Source organism: Megascapheus bottae, chromosome X (genome assembly GCF_031878675.1).
Source record: "Megascapheus bottae isolate mThoBot1 chromosome X, mThoBot2.hap1, whole genome shotgun sequence".
Lineage (NCBI taxonomy): Eukaryota > Metazoa > Chordata > Mammalia > Rodentia > Geomyidae > Megascapheus > Megascapheus bottae.
Window position 1 is genome coordinate 86,955,314 of NC_143547.1, and position 17,050 is coordinate 86,972,363.

General features: G+C 34.1%; 1 pseudogene; it reads right to left on the minus strand.

Moving 5' to 3' along the window:
- Nucleotides 1-550: 550 nt before the first annotated feature.
- On the minus strand, nt 551-1,302 carry LOC150041499 (transcription factor BTF3 homolog 4 pseudogene; annotated as a pseudogene).
- Between the last annotated feature and the right edge of the window lie 15,748 nt (nt 1,303-17,050).

Genomic DNA, 17,050 nt, shown 5'->3' on the forward strand with positions numbered 1-17,050 from the left:
AAATCTTACAAAAAGAGGTACGAGGCACTCACTTAACTCTATTTGGAGAACATCCTTCTCAGGTTAGATAGAAGATGAGGAAGAATATTAATTACCAAAGGCTGACTAGGCTACTTAAAGACCCTAAGAAGAAGGAAATAGGGAAATAGACTATCAGGAAGAAAGCTAGTAAAAGAAGTTCTTCTGGATCTGACTTGGTAAAGTGAACCTAAGGCAATGACACCAAAGATACCCTACTTGTTACTTCAGCTACAAGCAGATGGCAAAATGCCTCAAGACATTTAAACCCAGAAAAATGCATAAAACTATGATAGCTAACCAAGTAAATTAAAACCAGACTTCCAATGATAAAAAAGTCTCTTTAGATCTGAAGTCAAATATTCATTTTTCATTAATTCTGTGCATTATTGGGAAAAAAGGTAACAAATGGAAAGATTTGTTTTATTTCTACCAGGGAAGGACAGGATAAATAGAACTGTTTTCCAATTTGCTCTCCAATGTGAACACACATACCACACGCATACACCAAAGATAATCCCCCCACACAAAAAAGAAGAATCTAAAACCAAAACATCCTCAAACTGCACCACCACTTCATATTTTGACCAAAAGTATAGATCCTGGAAGTGCAAAATGCAAAATCAAATGACCAAAAAATGATGAATAAACAGCATCTTTAATATACAAAATATTTATATTACTGTACTAGTAATGTGATGTTCTCCATGTCTGTAAAACTTTGGAACCACATAGATGATTTCTTAAATCTAGTCCATGCCAGCTTCCAAAAACCAGAAAAGATTTTAGTTTGCTTCATTCTTTGATGCTTCATCAAAATTTTCTACAAGATCTGGAACATCATCATCTTCTTCATCGATGTCTTCTGGTTTTGGTGCTTTGCTATCCAACACTTGCCGTGGGAACTGTTCTGCTAACTTTCTAAGACTTGTTAAGCTGTCAGCCCCAAGCTGACTTAATATTCCGGGAAGCATTTCTGTGATTGGTTTGGCTTCTGCATGACCAGTAATTGCAAAGGTGTTAGCAGAGAGTGAAGCTTGGACTTTGGGGTTGTTGAAATGAATAACTGTCCCAGCATCTTTAATCATGTTCACCTCTTCAATACCAGCTATATTATTCACAGCCAGTTTTTTTAGAGAACTTAGAAGCTTTTTGTCATCAGCTGTAGCTGTCCTATGTACCACCTTCTTCTTTCTGCGAGCCGTACCCTTGCCCCCTATCCAGACCTGAGCCTGAAGTTTGGCTAACTTTTCTTGATTCATGCTGTTGATAAATCTGAAACAGGGAGAGGGTCGTCCAACACCAGTAAGCGGCAAGAAAAGAGCAAGATGGCTGCCTCACCCAAGACAGAGAAAGACGGCGGCGGTGGTGGCAGGGGTGGCTGGAGCTGGAGCTGGAGCGGGGACCCTCTTCCAGATTTTCTTTTCAGACAAATGTAGTCTTCAGTGTCATTTTTATTTATGGTTTGATGACAACCCATTCTTCTGACCATCATTTGAAACTTCCTTTTTCAAAGTCATACATATTACAAGTAGCTGAAGCAGAACTCAAACCATACCATTCTGGCCACTAGGCTAGTAGTACTTAGTCTATTTACCATTTTTTATAAGCAAGGAAGCCTGAGATTTTCCTTTAGATTAGACCAATAATGCAACTTACATAGCAATAGGAAAAACAATAAGTAACATGAGTAAGTATTGTAATTTTGATACTTATTAAATTAATCTGCATTAATATCTTATGAGATAAGTACTGTTATTAATCAATTAATTTCACTGACATAAAAACTAAGGAACAAAACAGGTAAAATGAGGTATCCAGGGTCATATTTCTTACACTAGTAGTTGGAATAATTTGAAAGTAGGCCATCTAGTATCACAAATCTAGTATCCTTCCCAATAAACTAGATAGACTCATAAAACACATGTTAAACAAGAAATTCAGTGTATGTGCACATGCACACACATACACACACTAGTCCTGGTCTTGGGGCTTGAAGTCAAGGCCTAGATTCTGTCCTTCAGCTTCATTTGCTCAAGGCTAACACTACCACTTGAGCTACAGGTCCACTTTCAGCTTTTGTGTTGTTTTGTTTTGTTTCATTGTTATAAGGAATGTTTATTTAGCACCTTCCTAAATATCAGTCCTTTGTACATGCAGGTATTACATAGATTCAGTCATCTTCATGATGAAAACAAGAGAATTGTGTTTCTACTGAATACATCCAAATTTTTCTCATCATTCCTTAAACAATACCATAATAAGAGTCTTCTGAATTTTTCTTCCAAGACTGACTTTGAACTGCAATTCTCAGATGTAGGCATACTCAGTAACTAGGATTACAGGTGTGAGACACAAGTGCCCAGCTTTTGACATGCATATTTTTCATAGTTTCACAAACTGTTAATATACAGATTAATGCAAACACTACAACTTCTATGAATAAACAGAGGATTGGACTTCTATACTGGAGATTAGAAAATCAACTGATTCCTAAATATTATGAAGATAGATTCACCATTACCCTGACACTCCATTGTGGAGCATGTCATCTATCTCTCAAGATATCACTATGTTTCTAATTAGGAATGAAGGATGCAGGTCATTAGAAAATGGACAAACATCTCTTAGAAAAAGTATGGGCCACTGCCATACTGCTTTCCATAGTGGTTGAACGAGTTTGCACTCGTTGCATTACTACACCAACAGTGTAGTAATGACCCCTCCTGGCCACATCCCCTCCAGCATCTGTTGTTATTAGCTTTCTTGATCCTGGCCATTCTAACTGGAGTGAGGTAGAATCTTAGAGTTGTTTTGATTTGCATTTCTTTTATGACCAGAGATGATGAGCATTTCTTCATGTGTCTGTAGGCCATTTTTGTTTCTTCTTCAGAGAAGACTCTCTTTAAGTCTTTGGCCCATGTTTTAATGGGATGGTTGTTACTTTGGAGATTAGTTTTGGATTGATTCAATTTTTTGAGATGTTGATATATTTTTGATATGAGGCCTTTGTCTATTGTATGGTTGGTGAAGATCTTCTCCCACTCTGTAGGCTTCCTAATTAGTTTACTAGCTATGTCCTTTGCCCTACAAAAGCTCCGCAGTTTAATGCAGTCCCACTTATCCAGCCTTTCTCTGATTTGTTGTGATTCTTGGTCCTTATTAAGAAAGTTTCAACCTGTGCCAAGGAGGCCTAGTGTATCTCCTATTCCTTCTTGTAAAGGTTTCACAGGGTTTTACCTCTAGGTCTTTGATCCATTTGGAGTTAATTCTAATACAGGGTGACAAAGAAGGATCCAGCTTTAGTTTTCTGCAGGTGCTTAACCAGTGCTGCCAGCACCACTTATTGAAGAGGCTATCTTTCCTCCATTCTATTTTTTGGCTCCCTTGTCAAAGATTAGGTGGCTATAGGTCTGTGATTTAATATCTGGGTCTTCAGTTCTATTCCATTGGTCTTCAGGCCTGTTCTTGTGCCAGTACCAAACTGTTTTGATAATTGTAGCTCTGTAATAGAGTCTAAAGTTTGGTATTGAAATTCCTCCTGTGCTGTTCTTTCTGGTAAGAAGTGTTTTTGCTATATGGGGTCTTTTATTATTCCATATGAAATTTTGGATTACCTCTTCTATTTCTTTAAAGAATGACATTGGGATATTGATGGGTATTGCGTTGAATTTGTAGATAGCCCTTGGCAAGATTGTCATTTGCACGATATTGATTCTTCCAATCCAGGATCATGGGAGGTTTTTCCATTTCCTCAGTTCTGCTTTAATTTCCTTTTTTCATCAAAAAGGTCGACTCCCCTATGACCCAGCAATTCCACTACTTGGCATTTACCCAATCATTCAGAAACAAAAACATACTAAATCCACCAGCACAACAATGTTCATTGCAGCACTATTTACCATAGCAAAGATATGGAACCAACCTAGATATCCCTCAGTTGATGAGTGGATCAACAAGATGTGGTATTTGTACACAATGGAATTCTATGCTGCTGTTGGAAAGAATGACATTGCCCCATTTGTTAGGAAATGGAAAGACTTAGAAAAAATCATATTAAGTGAAGTAAGCCAGACTCAAAGGAACTTTGAGCATGTAGTAAAGGGATAAAGTAAGAGAGAAATTAGGGTTTGTTACAGAAATGCTGCACCAAGGAGAAAAACTTATTCATTACACATACACACATATGCATACACACACACACACACACACACACACACACACACACAGTGAAAAAGAAAATAATTTAGGAGAGACTTGAACTTTCAACAATTTAAGCTATATTACATCTTCTTCCAATATTTTTCATTTTCCATCAGCCTTATGTGCCAACAATTACTGTCATGTATTGTGTATATGACACTGCTTTGTACTGGACCAAGCACAGTACAATTTGCTCTCTAAGCATAAGACCAGTTATATGAAATGAATGTATAACATGTGTCACTTGTATAACATTAGAAAACTCATTCAATGTCTGTATATTAACCAAAAAAGGAAATTTATGTAAGTGATTTGATGAAATTGTATGTATCAATGGTTAGAACAATGACTATCATATAAATATATTTAAGAAGCTAATTAATAAACCAACTTGAAAAGAAAGATCACACAAAAATTTGATCTTAACTCTTAACTTTTTGATTTGTACTCACAACATAACTATTTTGAAATATCCCCTAAAAAAATAATAGTTCCAGAGACTGACTTTTCACTAACAGAGATTTGATTCCTGATTATCAACTAACTATAGTAGTACAATTTTAGTTGACAGTGCTTTTTAATAGAATAATGTAGCTTTATACTGCTCCACAAAATTATTAATCAACTTGCTATAGATGAGTCTCTGATTGTTTTTTTACCCTCATTTAATTCATTTCTGTTTTGATAAGGCTTTTGTTAAGGCTATCTTTTGAAATAAGTAATTAATTAAATTCATTACATGTTATCTCTAATTTTGCTAATTAATTTCACACAAGATTTGGTGTAGCCAGGCGCTGGTGGCTCACCCTGTAATCCTAGCTATTCAAGAGGCTGACATCTAAGGATCACCATTCAAAGCCAGCCCAGGCATGAAAGTCCATGAGACTCATCTCCAATTAACCGCCAGAAAACCAGAAGTGGTGCAGTCACTCAAGTGATAGAGTGCTAGCTTTGTGCTGAAGAGCTCAAGGACAGCACCCAGGCCCAGGGTTCAAGCTCCATGACTGACAAAATGAAAAGATTTGCTGGGTTTTCCTTTCATTTACATCCAAAGACATGAAACATGAAAAGATTAAACTAAAATTTCATTTGGCTTATTCTAAGGTATTTTAGTCGATGATCCCATGGGCCAAATTCAATTCAACATGCCTATTTTTAGGGATAGTCCATAAGAATGATTGTTATATTATTAAATAGCTGAAAAAATCAAAGGAGGGGTAATATTCCATATCATAAAAATTATATGAATTTCATATTTTATTGTCTATAAAGATTTTTTATTGTAAGTAACATATTCACTTATGTAGTGTTTTTCATTGCATTCTTGATAGAATGACAGAGCTGAACAGAGCTGACAGATTATATGGCTCACAGTATCTAACATTTATTATAGAGACTTACACAGAAAAAGTGGTTTGGTGAACCTTAGTGCCTTCTCTAGAGAACTCATAGAAGTGATCCTTAGCAGAACCATAATTAAAAAAGAAATCTGTAAATTTGTCTTTGACCACCCAGAAGTTTCAATTTAAAGACATGTTGTGGCTGCTTTTTGAAAATTGTAGAACAAAAATCAAGCATGATAAATTATATATCATGATCCTCTTTCCTCATTCTGTAATATCAGGAAGTGAGAAGTTTTCAATTTTCTTTTACAGTTCTGATTTTTGGCAGTCGTCTACCTACCACTTGAGCTATGGGCTATAGTTGCTTTTTGCTTTAGTTACTTTTCAAATAAGGTCTCATATTTTTGTACCTAACTGGAGGGGGATGGGAACCTTATTAACTTTGATCAAAATTGGCATTAGTGGTTTACACTATTGTTCTTGGTGATTAAAATTAGTTTTCTAATTGCAGCATAGACTGAATCACTTCAGCTTTGATTCATAAACAAATACTTATAATTTCACAGATAAATCCTATGCCAGAGCTTCTTTCAAAAGAACTCATGATCTCTGGTGTGTTAAACACCAAAGTATTTTGCCTACCTACTTCCTATTCACTCTTAATTCATTTATCAAAGTTTATTTTCAGAGTAAAGGACTATCCCCTAAAAAGTAAACTTAGGTGAAGGTTTATGGCCACAAGGGTTTACCACCATGGGAAACCATAGAAAAACTGGAATTTTTCTTTCTTTCAAGTAGTATGTCTCAGTAGTTGTTTGAAAGACAAATTGTTCATAATGTATCTTTTGTTAATAATGGATTGTCATTGTAAAATTGAGCAAGTGCTTCTTTGGAAAATATTTTGTCTCCAAGCTGAATCAAATTACTACGTTTTTTAACCAGTCTTGGGACTTTAGCTCAGTCTGGGCACTATCCCTGTGCTTCTTTTGCTCAAGATTAGTACTCTACTGTTGGAGCTACCATGCCACTTCTGACTTTTCTTGTTTATATGGTACTGAGGAATTGAACCCGTGCATGCTAGGCAAGCAGTCTACCACTATGCCACATTCCCAAACCAACTTACTCTTCTTTTTTTTTGTTTTTAATTTTTGTGGGTCATGGGGCTTGAACTCTGGGCCTGGGCTCTGTCCCTGAGCTCTTCTTCCTACCCCTGGAGCCACAGCCCCACTTCTTGTTTTCTAGTGATTAATTGGAGATAAGAGTCACCATGGTCTTTACTTACTGGGCTGGCTTTGAACCCAAATCCTTGGTAGCTAGTATCCTCAGTGCTACCCTTCCTGATTACAGGCATGAGCCACAGCCCTCAGTCTCTTTTTAAGTAACACTTCTTTAGTATAGAATATTTAAGGAAAATATTTGTTTCCAATAAACATTAATGATATATTTTACATTTAATTGCTAAGTGCAAGTAAACATAGCTATTCTTGTTTCAATGGTTTAAAATGAGTATTGCAAGATTAACCACAATGGAGAAATTAATTGGGAATTTCCTTAAAGTCAAGCTGACTTTCTTAGTAATATCTATGTAGTGCTGCAATTTTAATAGGCAAAAGTTCCATTGAAGTGTCTATAGCTGAGGACTAATCAAAGTTACATAGGCTGAAAAATGATGAGAAGCTTAATTTCCAGTAGAAGCAACAATTATAATTATGGCCTCAAAGAAACAATGATAGTAAATGAAATAATGGTATATCATTTCTAAACTGTAAAGAAATTTTTAGTTAGAATTTTGATTCTTTGAGAAAGAGAATCTGAAATCTATTAACTACATCATGTTGGCTTTCTATATCAAATATAGGCCTTTACACTTTCAGAAAATTTTATCTGAAAAGTGCTTGATTAGTGGCAGTTTAGAACAAAGTTGAGAAGTTTGAAGCTAGACAGCTAATGTTTTCCATTCTAATTCTTCAACTTGGGATCTGAGACCTTGAATAATTTATTAAATACCTTGGCTTTAGTCTCCTTATCGGCCAAATGATGATGGCAATTATAACTGCCACTTCAGAGAATAATTGTAGAGATAAAATGTAAAACATGTGATGTACTATTTGGCACATTTAGAATTCTATAAACGCTGGTTGTTAGTGTTGGAACTCATCTTCTGTATAATTCAGTTTCTACTATGACAGTTCCTCATCATTAAAATAAATTCCTAAGACATATGTTTTAGCACTAATTGTTATAGCTACTCAGTCTGGAAAATATCTCCCCTGTGATATACCATGGTTTTGGAATTGTTAAGGTTGAAAAAGATGTGTAGATATATGTTTACCTAGAAGAGATTTACACCTTTAAAGGTAATAGTCACTTCATTCATATTTGTGTCCACTCATAAGTTTATGTGCCTTTAAAATTCATACATTAAACCTTAGGAAATGAGACCTCTGGAGGATGATTAGGCGATGAAGATTCATGAGTGGGATTGCTGTCCTTATGAAAGAGGCCCAAGAGAATTATCTTGCTTCTTCTGTTCTTTTTAATTATGTTTAAATTCTCTTTAAGAAGTTTTACAAATTAGCTTATGAGTACAATGCACCTTTCATTTTTGTCACATCTCCATCTCAATTTTTATAGGATATGAATTGAATTTTATGATCCTATTCACCTATGCACTTCCTCTCTTTTTCCATATGATGACATAGCACATAGATTGCCATCTATAAACCAATAATCCCACCCTTTCCAAATCACATCCTTTCCAGACAATGAATCTACAAATGTCATTATTGGACTTTGCTTCCTGTAGACTCAATAACAACAACAAAAATGAATACTTGAGGTTGAAGTCACCCAGCCTATGGTATTTAGTTGTATTAGCCAAAACTGCCTTAAACAATATTTTATCCTTGAAAATCACTGGAGTTTTATAGCTTGAAATTCAAAAAGAGAATGGTTCTGAAACTCAAATATGCAATTTTCTAAAAAGGCATCTGGAATATCCCATAATTGAATATTCAGTCGACTGACTCTTCAGAGGCTTTCATAAATGTCCTCTAAGCACTGATCATCAATCTACCTAGCAGCCTATTGCTACTGAATAGCCTGTAATGACCAATTTGTCTTGATGATTTGTCTTGTTTGGTTATTGATGCAAAGGAAAGACTTAACTTGATAAAGTCAATATCATTATTAAGAATCTATCTCACACACAAATGCTATAATCTTGAATTTAACTTTTAAATGCACTGGATTGCTGATTTTCTTTCAAAGGATTTCTGATTAATTCATTCTTCTACCAGGCATGGAGTACTACATTAAGTGCTTATGGTACAACAACTGAACAAATTCAATGCCTTATTGCGCTTTTAAAGTTTATAGTCACACTATTGTTTTAATTTTATTTATTCATCTGAAAGTAATGAATTTCTAGATTTGCATAATTCAGATGCAGCAGATGGTATCAAGCAATGTACAAAACCTAAAGCTAAACAAGAGTCATTAACTTTGACATAATTTACCCCTTACTATTTTTTTCTTAATGTAAAAGTTGATTCATTTTAAGATCAGATGATTCATTTCTGTGTTTCCTTCATAATACATCGCACGTTAGTAGTAAAATAAGAGTTTAGGACATTAAATTTCTAAATTCTGATCTCAAGTACCCTTGGCAAATATCAAAATGAAAACTCAAAATCAAAATTCAAATCTGACTTTTACTGTCTGGCATTGACATTCTATAAAATCTATTTCTTGTTACCTGGAATCAATTTATTTACATAAGACACAAAATTAATTCCATCCAATAATTTCTAGAAGATTTAGATTAGACACCCAGGAAATTTTCTCTCTTCTGTTATTAATGAGGTATAATTTGATTCACATGCTCTTTAAAAATGAGTATTTATGTTGTTATAGGATGTTTTCCTTTGTTTCTCAACAGTTACAGTGAATGTTTTGACACTTGGGAAGTCATGCTTACATGAAAGAAAAAAATGTAATACATGAAATTGAGAGGGACAAATAGCTAAGCATCATGACACTGATATGTATTTAAATTCAATATTGCAAGCTATAAATTATATAGTTAAGTAATTTTAACTGAACTTTCATCATATTATCTCACAAGTCATCTCCCTCTGCTCCTATTTATCTTATTCCATCGTTTTTGTCCAGTGCGACTAGAAATGGCCACTAAAAATGCAACTTTCATTTTCTCATTCCTCTTCTCAGAACATGTTGGTGGCAATCTAGTATTTAAACAGACTAAATACAAATTCATACTTGTGTATTAAATATATTCCATTATTTGATTCTATTATTCCCCATGTAAGGGAACAAAACATTAATGTTGTTTTTGTCTTTTTTAAACTTTGCTTTTCCTAAACTAATGTCTTTGATGGCTGAATATGAACAAAGAGGCAAAGAGGAGCACAACATCTCACAGCAACTTTCCCTTAATTTGTAGATTCATACTATTAGGAAACACATAGCTTAACGCTCACTTTTTAAGCAACTAGCCTAAACTAGCTCTGTCTTTTCTATAGAACTTCTCACAGCCATTCGTGACACAAACTTGGCAAATTTTCTACTACATTCAAATAGATTTCCCAGGTGGCAAAACTGCTACCTAACAAACCACAAATTTCACAACATATAATCATTTAAAGAAAAAGGATACATACTAACAATGTAGAGGAAAAAGATAGAACCTGAAATTCACTTTGTGCTCTCTGGGAACTTTTGAACAAGTACACTTTTTGATAATAACATAAAGTATAAGTTATAGCACTGCTTGTTTCATGTCTCTATTTTCTGTAATGTTATACTCTTAACCTAAATTGCCTTCCCACCATCTACTAATCTTTTGCAAGCACTTTAATTTACTTAATTTTGTCATTCAACAGGTGTTCAAAAATTTTTTTAAAAAGATGAAAATGTCACCATAGTATTTCAAATATGCTAGAAAAGCTTTCCCTTTAGTTTCAGAATTGCATATAATGATAATTACTGTTATACATTTATAAAAAGGATGCTAATGTAAATTGAGATGAGTAATGGGAGAGATAGTACTTCTCAGCAAGTAATTCAGTTTGTTTAGGCAGATTTGTTATAAATATTATTTTACAATAAGGTACATTGTCTTTCATTACATTTTCTTTTTTTTTGAATTTGTTCAAAGTTTGTCTATAGCAATAACACAGTGGAACCTCTTTGGACAATCAATACACATGAACAAAGATTTTTTTAAACACTCATTCACCATACCTTTCATACAAGAAATCTTTTAGGTACCCGAAGATAAACAATTACTTTCCTTCTTTGCTTTGGCATCATTTGGTATGATCTATATTCAATGACCCGAGTTTTAACTCTTACCAGGTATCTAAATACTAGGTAAATTAGTGTATGGAATACTAGTAATTGTGCCTGGTAAATATATATTTTGAGAGTGTTAAGAATAGAGGCCTCCCTGGAAAATTATATTCTCTTTATTTTTAAGGTATCTAGAATGATCGAGAAATGCAGAGAAATGATCTAGAATGCAGAGAAAAAACTAGAGCTTATCCCCATATACTGTACACTTAGGTTTAATCAAGGGTAAGTAATAATAATTACTGTTGACAGTGCTGTAGTTGATTGATGATCATTGTGATGTTACAAGTAGGAAAAAGCATTCATTGTTTTCCTTCTATTCTTCCAGAGAATTGCTAGCTGATACAAACTCTTTGGGTTAGGAAAATCTTTAAATTGAGTACCTGTTGAACATTTTTTTCCCTAGGTGATTTGTAATTCCTATTCCTAGAACAATAGTTTTCTTATACTTTCTCACTCCTAAAATAGAAGGAATCAAGAATAACTATACTGCACTACCTCACATTCTGATTCTTGAATCCACTGTTAAATATAGGAATGGTGTTTCTTGGATTTTTGTTTGATAGTCCTGGGGCTTGACAAATTGTGCAAATAAACCAAACTTTTCACTAAGTGAATGTTAGTTATTTTAAAGAGATCTTTGTTAACTCCCCAAAGAGAACAAAATCCCAGGTTTAGGTGATCATTCAAAATTGAAAGATGATGTAAGGGCTTACTACATCATAATGATTATTTTTAAGTTTTCTCTTAGGCCATATAATTCTAATATCAAGCATACTTCTAGCTCACTCAAGTTCTGGTGAGATCAAAAGTTTATATAACCCAAGACTCATACAGAAAAAGCCTCGTCACTGTTTCCAATTCATGGTGAATCTGGTCACTTCTTAGTGACCTACAAGAAAGTAGATTCCATTTATTTGCGTATTACTAGCATCTTCAAAAATTTTTCTAACAGACTCAAGATTGCTATCTCCCAAACTTTCACACTCCAGGTGGCCTTATTCCATTTTTTCTATAGTTTTGGAATGTCCCTTCTTATAAGATCCCTCTAAAATGTTATGCTTTTAAAAATCAAAAGGTCTGGGGCCAAAGACTTAAGAGAGACTTCTCTGAAGAAGAAATAAGAATGGCCTGTAGATACGTGAAGAAATGCTCCTCCACATCTCTGGTCATAAAAGAAATGCAAATCAAAACAACTAAGATTCCACATCACTCCAGTTAGAATGGCTATGATCAAGAAATCTAATAACAACAGATGCTGCGAAGGATGTGGCCAGGAGGGATCACTACTACACTGTTAGTGAGAGTGCAAACTCATTCAACCACTATGGAAAGCAGTATGGAGTTCCTCAAAAAACTAAACACAGAGCTTCCCTACGATGCAGCAATTCCACCACTTGACATTGACCCACTCTTCCATGCTAAATCCACTAGCACTACGATGTTCATTGCAAAAATATGGAACCAACCCAGATGCCCCTCAGTTGATGAGTAGATCAACAAGATGTATTTATATACAATGGAATTCTATACTGCTGTCAGAAAGAACACATTGCCCCATTTGTAAGGAAATGGAAAGCCTGGGGAAAAATCATATTAAGTGAAGCCAGATTCAAAGGAACATAGGCTCAATGGTTTCCCTCATTTATCTTAATTAGTGCAAACCTTGGACTCTCCTAGCAGAGGAGCTCAAAACTTAGATACATAAGGCCATATACGATGAGGCTAAATGAAAGGATCTCCAGAATATGAAAACAAGAGCCTTATAATGTGTGATTGCTGTTCTTAATGAAGTTTTTCATTTCTCATCTCTTTTGTTGCTCTTTAGTTAATCTCATGTTGTTATACTATCTCACCTTGTTACCTGGTATATTGTATATACCTTTATTTGTTTATTTGAAATAGGAAAGGGAAGGGGGAAAACAAGATGAGGGTAGGAATTGGGGGGAGGAAAATGAGAACAAAAACATGAGAAGGGATATCAATGTCTGAGAAGTAATGCACCTTCTATTTGGTGAATATAACTGTAATCCCACTATTAATTACAATGATAAAATGAAAATAAAACGGTCAAAATGAGGATAACATTGTAAGTATCTGGAAGTTGTATAGATTTTCACTCTCTACATCTGCCATAAAAAGAAAAGCAATTTTGGCTACTTCTTCCAGGTGAGAAAGGAAGAAAAACTGTCCTATACAAAAAAATAAAGTGCTAATTCACTTAAAATAATTATTATCATACATGTAGGTCAATGGAAATCATGGAAAAAACAGTTTTGCTTAATTTCTGTTCCAATGAACAACAATGTATAAATTCATGGACTAGAATTTACCTGAAGTTTTTCTTTCAAGTATTGATTTTGTTGTTGTTAATTTAAATAAGAAAGATTCTGAAATGACTGGTGTAATTGTTATCACTCAATTTCCTTTGCTACAAATATATTTGAATTTTATATCAAATACCATGAACTCAACAAATATATGTATTTGCTAAAATCTGATAACGTATGAAAGAATTAGTTGTATAATATATATATATAGTTTTAGGAATAGCAGTATAAGTAGAAGCTTCCTATTTGATCTGGATATTTTTACATATACTAATGTTTCATTTAAAAAATTTCAACAAGTCTGTATACATATATGTATCTATGTGTGTAATGGAACAGTAAAAATTATAGAAATATTCACATGGGTAAGTCATATTTTAAAACCATAGTAATAAATATGTAAGTTCTGTTTTCATATCACTTAAATTGTTTAACATTAAAATGATATCCCTTTAAATTGTTTGACCATGATGACAGTATCTCTTGGGTAGAACACAAACATGGCCACATTAAAGCTACCAGCACAACAATTTTTGTTGCAGCATTGTTTACCATAATCCAAATATCAAATCAACCCCCATACCCCTCAGTTGACCAATGTATCAAGAAAATGTGATACACACACACACACACACACACACACACACACACACACACACACTGGAATTCTACTCATCCATCAGAAAGTATGCAATTGTACCATTTGTATGGAAATGGAATGACTTGGAAAAATACATGAAACAAAGTAAGCCAGGCCCAGGGAATCATAGGCTGCCTAGTTTCCTTAATCTGTGGTAGCTAGAATGTGCCCAGGTAAGCATATTGGGTGGTAAGCAATGGTTATAAGGTATAATAATCTCTATGGAGTGAGTAAATAGTATAATTCCAAAAATCAATCCTAAATCAAAGCCCAACAAAATAAGTACTAGGAAATGAGTACTTTCAAGAAAGCAAAAGGGCAGAGTGGAGCCAAAAGGAGAGGTATAGAATAATGAAGCAGTAAATATCTGATATGTACAATGAATTGAAAAATGTAAGGGGTGGGTTGAAGACAGATGAAGATATTGAAGTGATAACACAGATCAAGATGCATTGTACATATAAAATGATTTTTAAAGGTAAAAAATACAGGACCAGAAGTTTGGCCTAGTGGTAGAGTGCTTGCCTAGCATGCATGAAGACCCGGGTTTGATTCCTTGGTACCACATACATAGAGAAAAGCCGGAAGTGGTGCTGAGGTTCAAGTGGTAGAGTTCTGGCCTTGAGAAAATCCAAGGACAGTGCTTAGGCCCTGAGCTCAAGCCCAGGACTGGCAAAAATAAAAGATAAAAAAATACACACCTAAAATTAAGATAAGTATGGGAAGAGGTAAATTGGGAGGAGTGACTAAGAATGTGGAAAGAGGTGACATTGATCAAGATGCATGGTATTCATAAGCTGCTTTGGTGAATGGCATCTCCTCTGTAGACTACTTAAAATAATTTTTATCACATGAGTTTTACTAAAATTAAGCCAACACTATGAATGCTCAAATTATGAACTATTGCTAATTTTCAATCAAAGAAATTTTGCTATTTAAAGTCTATTTCTCAAAAATGTCATACTACTTTTTTATCATGTAGGATTACAAATTTGCCTAACACTACCCAAAAGTGTTAGACTTAAATAGTAATCCAATTACATGTGAGGTATTAAAATCTGAGCACTCAAAATTGTAGGAAATGCCCTAAGAGTTAAAGTGAACAGGTCAAACAGAAATGCAGACTAATACAGTCCATTCATATCTGATAAGATATACAGCTCAAAGGACTAAGCTGTGTAACATTCTTCTTCTACATTTTAGCCGAAAGAGACAACCAGCATCAAATATTTCTCAATTCAGGCTTGAAGACTCCCAGTTTCAAAAAGATCTGAAGCCCAATAACCAACCATGGCATATTTGTTTAAAAAAAGGAAGAAGAAAGTAGAAAAGAAGAGAGAAGGAAAGAAAGGAGAGAGAAAGAGAGAGAGCAAGGAAAGGAAGAGGGAGGGAGGGAAGTAAGGAAGGAAAGAAGGAAGGAAGGAAGGAAGGAAGGAAGGAAGGAAGGAAGGAAATAAATCAAAGGAGTGGCTGAAGCATCATTTCTGAGATTTCATTGTTAGAAAGGGGAAAATATTAGACCAATTACTATGCTCACTCTCAAGCTTTTTCTACATTCTCCCAATCGTGCTTACTCTTTTCCTCTTTGTCACACATTTTTAGTATATCATCCCTAATGAAAGGGACTCATGATATTCAATTATAAAAGTTGGAAGAGATTGATTTAATTTCTATTCTCGGACTTTCTCAGGCATCATGACCATGGCAAGAATTCTAAAGGCAAACATAAGGTTGGAAAACTATATAGAAGCTGAGAAAATGAATAATCTGATTATTTTATGATGCACAAACATGGCAGGGTACTTCTCTTTCCATGGTCAGAGACTTAGAGAATGAGATCTCTGTCCAATTTTTTTTGTAATGTATAGATTGGTTACAGTTATAGTCGCCAGATAATAGGTGTATTATTTCTCACACACTGATACCCCTTCTCATGTTTTTGTCCCCATTCCCTCACCCCCTCCCAATCATCTTGTTTTCCCCCATCCCTTTCCTATTTCAAATAAACAAATAAATGTATATACAATATTCCAGGTAACAAAGTCAGATACTGTAACAATATGAGATTAACCAAAGGGCAACGAAAGCGAAGGGAAATAATGTAATACATTAAGAACAACAATCATACAAGATAAACTCCTGTTTCCATATCCTGGAGATTCTTTCATTTAGCTTCATCCTATATAGCCTTATGTTTCTAGGTTTTGAGCTATTGTAATACTCTGCTAGGAGAGTCCAAGGTTTCTATTAATTATTACAAATGAGTGAAACCATTGAGCCTATGTTACTATGACAAACAGTCAAAATAGCTTTCCAGGAGAGAAAAGCAATGATAACTAAGAAGATTGAGATGGAGATGGGAAATGATTCTGCACAAACAAAAGGCAATTAATTCAGCCATTGGTCAGAATAAATAAGAAATCATTGAGGCAGTAAGGTTGCTAAATTTCATAGGTTAAATAATTAACTATTTTAGGCAGGTGTATATTTCACTTATATATAACTATTGCCAAAATGAAAGTAAATATTTGAAGGCAAATATTGTCATTTTTTACCATGACAGACTCATTACATTGATTTCTTTAAAAAAATTCTCTAATTGAAAAGTCTTCTCATTAATTTCAGAGAACTTGTAATTTTACAAAGCATCACATTTTCCCATGACCAACACTTTTTATGGCAATATCAGTAGTAATAATAATGAATATGATTTCTGTATCTGTATACCAAACTTTACAATTTGGAAAAACTGCCATTTGAATGAATTAATAATTTTAAATGACGCATATTTAAAAAGAGTAAAAGAATGCGTTCAGACTACAGAAAGACAAATGGATATCAATGAAACACCATGAAAAGTTCATTAATTTAATGCAATAGCTTTTTTAAAAGATACTACCTATTCAATTTCATATAGTCTCCAAGAATCTTGTATATAATTCCATAAAAAGACTTAAAATGTCTTCTATTATCAACTATATATGTGAGACAAGATTCTCCTTTTATTTCAAGAGTCTTTATGTTTCAACAAATTGAATTCAAGAAAACATGGTAATCTGTACATTTATATGTATCTGTTATATCAGATATTAGAGACTCACAAAATGTAAAACAATTTCCTTCTTTTCACTATGTTTTTTCTT